A 7,536-nucleotide genomic window follows, 5' to 3' on the forward strand; every position below is an offset into this window, starting at 1 on the left:
CTAAAAGAGATTAATTAAATAAATGGGCATAAACTGTCAAATGTGTGATAGTTGAGTTTTGGGCTGGGAAACCTAATGGACTAAGGGGGAACGAAATTATGATGAAGGATCATCATATTTTCGTCCAAGGGCCTTATTCCAGAAGGTTCCTTGGGCTACTTGGTGGCTAAGGTATCCATTAGGGTTTAGACTGAAACCCTAGCAGCCTGCACTATAAATAAGACCCCAAGGCTCCAATTTTCGGCTACTTGGTTCCAAGAGAAACCCTAGGGCCGAAAATTAGCATCCTTCCTCCTCTCTCAAAGTTGCCTTCTTGCTTGAGGTGTTTGTGATCCATTAGAGGAGTTACAATTGTGACTCTAAGCTCAAGAGAAGAAGATAAGAAGATCTAAGCCAATCTTTGAAGAGGTAAACATCTAGATTTGATGTATTAAGTTAATTTTCGAATTATGTATGTTAGATTAGGGTTTGCAAGTCTTGGATTCAATGCATGTACAATAGAGAAACCTAGATCCAAGCATTAGGGTTTGTATGAGCACATAGGATTGTTCTTATGCTTAAAACTCATCAGTGGTATCAGAGCCTTGATTGGTTTCTGTTGTATGTGATGCTTTAACTGTTTAATTGCTGAAAATCGTTTTTTTTTGCCTCTGCCCGACTCAACTCGGTGAGTCAGTATCTGGACTCGGCGAGTTGGCCCGACTCGGCGAGTCCAGGTCTGACTCGGCGAGTCTGTGCATCAGGCAGAGGATATTTCGGGATTTTGTTGCTGTTTTGTCATGGGATTAATGCCTAAATCGTTTTTTGAAGATAAAATCTGAATTTTATTATATTTGAATGATTATCCCTGCCAAAAAAAAAGATAATTTCAAATCTTTTGAATAATAATTTCTTTATATGATAAATATGGATTATTTGAATTATTTGGTAATTATCTTGTGACTAAAATTGGATTAGGTCAAATATAGATAATCATAAAATGAATTGTTTAATTTATATTATTTGTTATTTGATCCCTTGTGTTTTGAAAAGTTCAAAACTTGTCCTCAAGTTTTGAAATTTAAATTTTACGATTAAAAGTTTAATTTTGAATGATTTAAATTTCAAATCCTTGGAATTTTACAAGTTTAAAATTCAACCCTATACTATTATATTATTACAAGATTAATTAATATATATGTATAAGAATAAGCTAGTCTTATTGCTAGTAGGCCTCATTCACAAAGCCGGTCTATAAGGTGGGCATAAGGTTGCTGCCTATAAAATGACGCTTAATGGGTGTACACTCACATCCACCGCTTGCTTGATTGGTGGAGGGTCGTTAGCCGAACGGATAGGATAGGGCACTTAATTCCTCATTATAAGTATAATGAATATTGCAAAGTAACTACAATGTTTTTCAAATTCCCATCTTAGTTACTTTAGGGTAAAATGTGAAAATGATGCTATTCCATGAAATTACACTTTGTACCCTTGTCAAACGTTAGTGGAGCGTGTGTGACTAACCGGCACACTAATTTGGGATTGACATTGGTGACAAAGGGTGGCTCGATGTTTTATCATAGATCAATGGAGCGTGTGTGGCTAACCAGCATATAGAGTCACGTCTTTTATATTTTTGCTATACTTTTGATGTATATTCAATGTAAAAACCTTTTTTTATACAAAATATGATCTAAAAACCTTTTTTTTATATTCAATGTAATGGTTGTTTCTACTTTGATTACTATGATGCAATTGTTATGATACTACAAATGACTTCCTCCACCCCCGAACATTTCTGCCGTTTCGGTTTGGGGGTGTGACATCAAAACATTAGTTTATGTGAACTAGGAATTTAGAAAATTTCTAGACTTAAACGTAGAATGCTAATCAATGATTGTGAGGTGGGTGTCTATTTTATTATAGGTAGTATACCGAAATTAACACAAGCATTATAATACATTAGGGAATGTTCCATAATTGCTATTATGTGCTAAATGATTTATATTATAACATGTCTTAGGTTGCCTGTCTAAATTTCTATTAGGTTTAAGGTCTGTTTCCGACCTAGAATTAAGAAATTTTATGTGTTCAGGATTCTAAACGTTTAATTACGGTATTAGAATTGGCATATAACTTTTTAGAATGATAAGGAGGATCATGTGTCAACACCTTCCCTGTCTATATTCTCTTATCGGTACATCAAACGTCTGCTTTGGTGTATAGAACGTCATGGTAAAGACTGATAGCGGACTGAGCAAATTGAGGGAATGAGAGGGCTTACGATAGTGAATGATACATATCAGAATATATCATATGTAATACCTATAGAGTGGTATTTTGTCTTTAGAATACATAACAGTACGGTACATCTGAAGTACACCTTCGATTTGAGGGCGTGGTAGAACTTTTGGTGTGATTCCCATAGTTGTCCCATCGTCTGGCATTTCCACCACCAACCAAGTTGAATCAGAATTGCTATTAAAGATATGCCTGGAAGATGTCCTAGTGGAGTCTAGGAAATTTTTTATGATTACTTAGACACATTCTTGTGTGAATTATTTTTTGATTTTTGGAATAAGAACTTGGGGACTACGAGACAAATATTGCGACAGGTATGAGTAGGTGTGGAAGGTAGTATGGGCCCGTACTACCAGAAACACATGATTCATACTTGAACCAGGATGAGTCACAAAGTTACTAAAGCACTAGTAATTGAATTTGTTTTGTTTATGTCTGTCGTTACCATCATTTCGGTAATGACTAAGAGGATGAATGTATTTCGACCCTAGTGGTCATATCAAATCGAGTCCGACTTCAGAAAAAGTACATAGATTAAGTTAATTGGTTCAGAGAACCATGGTAGGTGTAGCATCCTACTTAAGTCAAGAGATTGAAGGGAAAGATAATTGAAGCGATCGATAGAGGTATCGCAATCGTCGTTAAGATCAAGCAACCTGTAGCTAGAAGTGCTACATGCTAGAATATGATTATATCACATTAGAACAGGAAGGTAGGTACATTCCACGTTGGAATCTGACTCAAAGAGACATGACTCTAGCTAATTCATCATAAATGTTTGACCATTCGGTAAGTTACGGTAGTGGGAGTGAAGACCTCATCTTGTACGATTACTATTTAGGATGGAGAAGTTAATCACAGGATCATTATCCAACCCTATTTTTTTGATGATTTCGAGACGTAATCATCATAAGCGGAAATAATTGTAACACCCACAGATACGGGCTAGTCAAATAAGCGATAAAACCACATTTTGATAGAAAATTATTTAGTATAAATGATCTGAACCGAAGTCATAGTATATGCGACAAGGATTTCGTACACATAAAGAACACCCAAATCCGACTTCATGGGAGGAAGTTATGATTTTTTCTAATATTTCAGCGTAGCAGTATACGGCTCAGAAATCGACATTGAAATTGGTCGATTGTTAGGAAAACAATCTAAACGAGAGTGGAAGATCTCGTCAATACCTATTCGTCGATATAAAGACAGTTGAGATCATATATCATATTAGAGAGTTATGAAATTTTAACGAACTTTATCAGTCTAAGATTTTTAAAAAGATAACTTCAAACATAAATCAAAATTAGCCGACGAAGTTTAAAAGAAAGTTGTACATCTCGTCGATAGCTACGCGTGGATATAAAACCCATCGATTTCTCTTAAAACGTTTCTTTCTCGATTTCTCTCAATTTTAAGCTCTTTCTCCCTTAAGTTTTTAGTCGGCGAAGCCCTACGGTGTGATAGCCGGCGATTAGGAGCTCTTATGTGACAACCCGAACCTTTTTTAGTCAACGAAAGTCAAATCCCGTTAATAAAATTTCGAATTTTATTCATTTGTCTAACTTGTAAGGGTTAAAAACGACTTATATTATATAAATTGAATTTATATAAGTGTTGGGTCTAAAATCGTGCGAGAAAAATCAAGTTTTTCCTTTGAAAATCAGTCAAGTGTCGAGCAGCCCGGTGTTCACGGCCGCACTCGTGTTCACGGCCGTAAACCGTTCACGGCGGTGAACCGTGCACGGTTGGGTGGACCCCACCACCGACCATGAACCCAACCTATATATATGTCTTCGTACCCTCATTTATACTTTTCTGGCTGAAAACCCACTCTCTCTCTCTCTCTCTCTCTCTCTAAAAACATCAACCGAAAACTCAAAGATTTCTCTTCATCTTTCACTCAATCCTCCTTAGAATGTGTTTTGGAGCATCAAATAGTCATCCTTTCATCAAATCGAGCACCCCTCATTCTTGAGTTCACGGTCGTAAACCATTCAAATCTTCATATTTCACCAAGAACACCAAGAACAGGCCGTGAACCCTTCAAAGACCGTAACCCTTCAAAGGCTAAGAACCGTTCACGGCCGAGGACGGTTCATGGTCGTAATCCCTTCACGGCGGCAATCAGCCCTACATCGTGAATCTTGGCTGCAAACCCACTTTTCCTCCTCGATCGAGTCTCAGTAACATTCCTTAAACAAAAGCAAGTGCTTTTCTAACACCTTAACTAATGGATTCGCTAATTTAATTATGATATGTGCTAAATTATTATTAGGATTTCGTTAACTTCGCGTGCAACAACTCGAGGGTCCTCATTTCTAGTCTCGTTGTCTGACACTTACACGCAATCATGAGTGAGTTCATACCCCTACGCTTTTACTATTTTAACGTTTTCAGGGGGAATACAAGCTAAATACAAATAGTTTTATGAACTTTATTCATAGAATTTCAAGCAGGATTAAAACTTATGCAATTGATACAACCAAGAGATTACCACATTTTATAAAATGTTTAGATATCTTATCCCTTTTGTAACATGTTGAGCATTAGGGAAGTTTTCAACTCGCAACTATAATTGCATAGTTTTCAGAACAATACACGAACCGAGTACTTAACACACATGAAAACTATAATAGGTATAGTGTGGGATTTCAATACACGGTTTTATCATTTCAGGATTATACATTAGCAATCATTTAAACTATGAAAGATATAGTTTATGGTGTACATTACTACTTTCTGAATACAAGAGTACCACACTAAATAATTATTTAAGTATAACTATTATTACTCTGTAAAGTATGCATATGATTTCAAGTACAAGAGAACGATACAAAACAACACGCAAACTAGTTAATACAGGGTTGTGAGGCACTACTTCAATTTGTACCCTTCGGGTTACGGAACTAAATCCTAACATAGTATAACCAGAGTCTCCTGGAGGGAGAGCGTGAGATTTGTGAATAGATCTATTCGGGACTGACAATCCCACACCTGAACTGCTAGCTACAGTTAGGCAGGCATGCCTGGGGTGACAAATGTCAAATATCCGACACTTGAAGAACGTCGTATAGGTCACTAGGTCATATCAAGCATGGTTATACGAACTCACAATAGTATAAACTAACCATTTGTTTACGGAAATTCATTTCTTCAATTAGTTTTATTTTCATTAATAGAACTATCATACATTACAACTGGAGGATTCCAGGGAGTTTGAATACATGGTTTTACTTTAAGTAACAAAACTACTATACATACTGGTAGTAGGGTTTTTCATACAACACATTTTATACAGAGGTTTTCATACAGAACTCACCATACAATACATCTGGTAGTAACCAAGCGTACAAACTAACAAATTTTCATATACTACAACAGGATACAGTAACAAACATTCATAGTTAATTCTATAATTCCTTAGTTTATGCATTTGGGTTATGTATGAAGAATATCTAATAGACTGTGGAATGTGTGGTTTCCGCCTCATTTCCTGTTCCTTGTTTGGTTGTGGGCTTAGGGAAGATCCACATAATCAACTGTTTGTTTGATATTGGTTTATACGTGGCTAGTATGAACTAAGAGGTCATAGAAGGAGCTGGTATTATCATGCTTTTACTAAAGAAAATATTGGATTTTCTTTGAATCATACAAACCTTTTCATACATTCATTAACAGGTTTTCATTACAAAAACATTGCTTATGAACTCGCCAGCTTTAATGCTGATACTCTTTTCAAAACCGCTTGTATTCTCAGGAAATCAATAGACAGGTACTTCAGCAGGCTTTTGAGAAGACGGAGCTTATAGTGTCTCGTCCTTTATACTTTTGGATATATATACTTTTGTTGTATACAAACTATGTATCAAACAAATGTAACTATTTTAATTATTCAATGTAATGGTTGTGTTTACTTTGATTACTATGATGCAATTGTTGTGATACTATACATGACGTCCTCCACCCCTGAACGTTTCCGCCGTTTCGGTTTGGGGGTGTGACAGATTGGTATCAGAGCTATTGTTTATAGTGAACTAAGTTTACCGAACCTTACATGGTATACAACTATAAACACTAAAAGGGGCCGAAGCGCTATGAAACTAAATGTATACTTTTAAAATTTAAGTATTTTGCAAGAAGTATACAAATATACATACATACTAGAAACCGTATCATAGTAAGAACTACATAAAAGTATTTAGGACAAGTTGAGCACTACAGTTAAAAATGAATAGTTATGTAATCATATGTGGGGCCAATATAACCTGATCAACTATATTTGTCCGAGATATGACCAACACGTGTTTGGGAGTGACTGTGGTGTTGCGGCAAGTCTAAAACTCACCAAACCCGATACTAACAAAATACATAGTTAAAATACTATAGGAGTATTTTATAATTCTATAACACTACACATAATTGTTACAAGTAGTACTAATCCTCACAAATGAAAGACCTGCAATTCCTTGTTTATGTTAGTAAGCATTTATTGTAGATCTTTGTTAACGTTGTAGGGTTAAGATACATATTGTTCGAAAGTATCTGACTCTTGATCATTATAGAAGGCTTATCGTCATTTTTCCCTTGTATCGTTTAGAGAAAGATGCCTCCCAAGAAGAGACCCAACAGAAAGAACAACGATCCTCCTCCGCCGCCACCTCCTCAGTTCGACCCTGTCATGTTCCAGGAAGTAGTTACAACCGTTGTGGCTGCCGCGATGTCGCAGATCAATTCAGGCGGCACTAGCAGGCCGGGTAGTGGTACCCATCCCCTTAATCTTGAGGGTGGCCAGGGACACCTAAGGGAGTGTTCCTACATGGATTTCATGAACACGAAACCCAAATCATTTGATGGAAATGGAGGCGTCATTGCCCTCACTTCCTGATTCGAGAAGATCGAATCAATTTTCGAAATCTGTGCATGCTCTAAGGCAAGCAAGGTGAAGTTCTTTGCCTGCACCTTCACCGATAGAGCACTGACTTGGTGGAATAGCCGAGTCAAATCCCTAACTATGCTAGTAGCCAATGCTATGAGTTGGGAAAGTCTGAAGGAACTGATGCTCGTAGAGTATTGCCCAAGGGTCGAGATGCAAAAGTTGGAGCACGAGCTCTGGAACCTGAAGATGAAAGGTTCCGATATTGCTGCGTACATTGCTAGGTTCAGCGACCTAGCTCTGCTGTGTCTCGGGATGGTCACCCCGGAAAGCAAGAAGATTGAGAGGTACATATGGGGATTGACACCCCCAAC

Source organism: Lactuca virosa, chromosome 3 (assembly GCF_052849685.1).
Source record: "Lactuca virosa cultivar CGN04683 chromosome 3, Lactuca_virosa_CGN04683_v6, whole genome shotgun sequence".
Lineage (NCBI taxonomy): Eukaryota > Viridiplantae > Streptophyta > Magnoliopsida > Asterales > Asteraceae > Lactuca > Lactuca virosa.